At 44.3% G+C, this 4,682-nt stretch overlaps 1 pseudogene; it reads left to right on the forward strand.

Annotated features, from left to right (window-relative positions):
• Positions 1-339: 339 nt before the first annotated feature.
• LOC127031849 (olfactory receptor 14A16-like) lies at positions 340-1,275 on the forward strand (annotated as a pseudogene).
• Positions 1,276-4,682: the final 3,407 nt, after the last annotated feature.

Raw genomic sequence — 4,682 nt, forward strand, 5'->3', positions numbered from 1 at the left:
ATTTTATACTTCATTGAGTGGAATGATATACAGACCCCTAAAAAGCAGTTGGTCCTTACTCTGTTTTCCTTCAGCTTGGTGTAAATCAGCAGCAATCTCATTTGGTCAATGGGGCTGAATATCCTCTCACTCTACCCAGTGTAAATCTGGACTAACTCCACTGGAGTCAGTGGTTCGTCCACTCCCCGTCCCATCTTACACCAATCTGCACAAGCCAGGGGTCTGACCTCTGTGAACTAAGGTGGTTTTCACAAAAGAAGAATTATTTTACTGATGTAATCCTGACCATTGCCCTTCTCCTTCCCTCCAGAGGCAGCGCGTGATGTTCTGAGGAAGAAAATGTCCAACTAAACCACCTTGATCCATTTCTTTCTCCTTGGATTCACAAACATTTGGGAGCTGCAGATTTTGCACTTTGTGGTGTTCCTGGTGATTTACCTGGCAGCTCTGATGGGGAACCTTCTCATCATCACAGTCGTAGCCCTCGACCACCATCTTCACACTCCCATGTACTTCTTCCTGGTGAACCTGTCCATTATAGACCTCGGCTCCATCTCCGTCACCATCCCAAATCCATGGCCAATTCCCTAATCAACTCCAGATCAATTTCCTATGCTGGATGTGTCATTCAAGTCTTTTTCCTCATCTTCTTGAATGGGAACAGATTTTTCCCTTCTCACTATCATGGCGTTCAACCAATACATCACCATCTGCCAACCACTGCACTATGAGAGTGTGATGAACAGGAGAGCTTGTGTCCAAATGGCAGCCAGTGCCTGGATCGGTGGAATTCTTTATGCTGCACTGCACACTGGGAACACATTTGCAGTAACTTTCTGTGCAGGCAACATAGTGGATCAGTTCTTCAGTGAAATTCCCCAGCTCCTCAAACTTGCCTGCTCTGACTTATACCTCAGGGAAATTGGGGCTCTCATCTTTAGTGCATGCATATGCTTAGGTTGTTTTGGTTTTATAATTGTGTCGTATGTTCAGATCTTCAACACAGTGCTGAGAATCCCCTCTGAGCAGGGCTGGCATAAAGCCTTCTCCACCTGCCTTCCTCACCTCACTGTGGTTTCCTTGTTTATTTTCACTGGCATCTTTGCCTACCTGAAACCCACCTCCAGCTCAGCATCAAGTCTGGATCTCATGGTGGCTGTTCTCTATTCTGTAGTGCCTCCTTTGATGAATCCTGTCATCTACAGCATGAGGAACAAGGAGATCAAATTTTCATTGAGGAGACTGACTGTGGGGAGGTTATTCGTCAAGAATTAATTTTCTGTCTTTTTCAAATAAATACTCTTTCAGTTTGTGTCTCACATTCCATGTTATTTATTTCCATAACAACACAATTTATGCAGAAGTGGACAAGATTCTGCTCTCAATTGCCCCCAGTGCAAATCCAGATTAATTCCACCGATGTCAATGTATTTGGGCTGATTTACAGCATCAGAAGATCTGACCCAATCCTAGGGTTAACATGGTGTGCATTTCATAGAAGGGAAGAATCAGCCTTTCATTCTGTGCCCAAGCAATGCCTATTAAACTGTGTTGCCACTTACACCTGTTCCAGGGACACTAGAAAGCAAGGATGGGAGATTCTTTCCCTTTTGTGTATTAATTAAGGTCAAAAGGGATCATCATGATAACCTTATCTGACCTCTTGCACATTGCAGGTCGCAGAACGTCACCCACCCACTCCGGTAATAAATCCTTATCCTGTGGCTGAATTAGTGACATCCTCAAATCATGGTGTAAACACTTCTAATTACAGAAAATTCACCATTTACACTAGTTTAAACCTCCAAGTGACCCATGCACTATGCAGCAGAGGACAGTGAAAATCTCCCAGGGTGTCTGCCAGTCTGACTCCAAATATGGCGATCAGTTAGAACTTGAGTATGTGGGCAAGACCCACCAGGCAGATTCCTGGGAAAGATTCTCTGTAGTAATTCAGACTCTTCCCCATCTAGTGTCCCATCTCCAGATGTTGGTGATTTTTGCTACTGGCAGTTGCCAATGGGCCACATATCATTGTAGGCAGTCTCATCATGCCATCCCCTCCATAAGCTTATCAAGTTAAGTCTTGAAGCCAGCTAGATTTTTCTTCCCCCACTGCTCATCTTGGAAGGCTGTTCCACATGGCATCAATGGAGTCAGACTGACATAAAACTGACATATGTGAGAAAATAATCAGACCTTAACATTTAGGGCTAGATCCTTAGCAAACCAGTGTAGTTCTATTCATTTTGATAGCACGTAACCAATTTATACCCTATGGGGATCTGGAATCCTGATTTCAACTGAGATACATCCATCTACATGTATCCTTGATAGAAGCTACGTAAGGGTTGAACACAGGGCCTGTAGATTTTGAAGCAGGTTCCCATAATCCCTAGGCTACAAGCACTAAGTGAATTAGTACAGAGACGAAAACAGACTCATAAGCTGCTGTACAAGCTCTGACCACTAGAGGAGACAATGAGCCACACTGTGTTAGCCTGGGTTACGTGCACATTTCTGGAGTGTGAGGATCTGAGTGACCGTGTGTACCTGAGAATAAATAGCAATAACAATGACATGGGAATAGTGGAAACGTCTGGCCTCCAGGATGTGTGAGGTGAACTGAGTTCAGATAAAGCAGTCACACAGAGTCACTCATACAAACGCCACCTTTTGTTCTCTCTGTTTTACAAATCTCCTCTGTGCCCAATCCCCAGAGTTCATGAGTCTGTCACACCCCTACCAGGGAGCCTGCCTGTTTAGATCAAGCTGCAGGGACTCCCACCCTTTTTTCTGGAGGTCCCCGGTGCAACCACAAGGTACCAGCCAAGATACTGACCATCATATAAGTGCAACAGGGGCCCAATTTCTATATTTATCCTAGAATCATAGAATCGTAGGACTAGCCCAGTCCCCTGCACTCATGGGAGGGATAAGTATTATCTAGACCATCTCTGACAGGTGTTCCTTTAACCTGCTCTAAAAAATCTCCAATGATGAAGATTCCACAATCTCCCTAGGCAATTTATTCCAGTACTTAACCACCGTAGCATTTAAGAGGTTTTCCCTACTGTCCAAGCTAAACTGCTCTTTCTGCAATTTAAACCCATTGATTCTTGTCCTATCCTAGGAGGTTGAGGAAAATAAATTTTCTCCCTCATCCTTCCAACAATCTTTTATGTACTTGGAATCTGCTATCATGTCCCTGTGACACTCTCTGCTCCAAAACAGTACTCTGGTACCCTCATATTTTGCATGGTTATATGACTCTGATAGAAAGCAACAAAGAGTCCTGTGGCACCGTATAGACTAACAGACAATTTGGAGCATAAGCTTTCAGGGAGGGATTACCCACTGCATCTGACAAAGTGGGTATTCACCCATGAATCTCATGCTCCAATACATATGTTAGTCTATAAGGTTCCACAGGACTTTTTGGTAGATTTTTACAGATCCAGACTAACATGGCTATCCCTGTGATACATGACTATGATAGGTTTCATACAAAATATGCCTTATGAGGTATCATTTAAAAATGATAAATATCCTGTTGCTTTATATGTGCTATCACTGTATGGGAAGTTATGAAGTTTGCTATGTATGTGTTACTGAAGTATATTGTAAGATTGGAAACACCTACAATCAGCCTTTCAGGTATAACAATGGCAAAGCCAGCCAGCGTTGATGGCCCATTAAGGGGAATCCACACTACCAAGGACTATCACAGGATCTGTATACAATGAAGGCTTTTCAGAGGGAGCACATAGGGAATGGAGACTGCTTTACTCACATCAGAGCAAAAGATCTTTCCAGAAAGCTGGAGGAAGCTGTAAAGGGGAGAAATTACATAATCACTTGGTCTCACTCCCCCGCTCCCCAACTGAATGCCTAGAAAGACATCTTGTGGACAAAGGCTTTGAATAGACGAGGTGGTCCCAGGCTGAAAAAAGGAATCTCAGTCTGTGTCTGAAGGAACTATACCATCATGGTGAGACAGTGTTTGAGTCAAATTCTTTCTAGTTTGTAGAACTCAGATTGTACTTTTGCTTTTATTTCTTGGGTAACCAATTTTGATCTGTACATTTATTACTTATAATCACTTAAAATCTATCTCTCTGCAGTTAATAAAGCTGTTTTATGTTTTACCCAAAACTCTGTTTTGCTTGAAGTGCTTGGAGAATCTCCTCAGTGTACAGAAGCTGGTGCACGTTGCCTTTCCTTTGTAGAAGTGGCGGATTGAGTAATAAGCTTTCACCAGTGAGGCTTCTGACCAGGTGTGATGGGTGCACCTACCTTGAACCAGCCCCTAAATGGTTAATTGTGCTTTTCAGGCTGAGGAAGCCCCAGCTCTCTGACTCTGCTGGGCATATTCAGCCTGGAGGCAGAGTATAAAAGGAAGCAGCCCAACTCAGTGTGGGCAGGCTGCTGAAGGGGGGAGATGAAGACTGCAGGCTCTCTCCAGGGAGCTGCTACAGGCTCCAGATACAGATCCACAGGATGCAGAGCTTCAGATGGACCCCAGACTGCCTGAGGAGCACAGAGAAGGGTCTGCGCCAACAGGATCTATGCCACTTGAGGACCCCAGAGATCCAGGGGAGTCATAGAGCATCACTGAGGGAGAAAGGGTAGGAGCCCAGGGGATGTATACTGTTCTCTGGTGAGTGAACTGGGGAACCAGT

Source organism: Gopherus flavomarginatus, chromosome 11 (genome assembly GCF_025201925.1).
Source record: "Gopherus flavomarginatus isolate rGopFla2 chromosome 11, rGopFla2.mat.asm, whole genome shotgun sequence".
In the NCBI taxonomy this organism is placed as follows: Eukaryota; Metazoa; Chordata; order Testudines; family Testudinidae; genus Gopherus; species Gopherus flavomarginatus.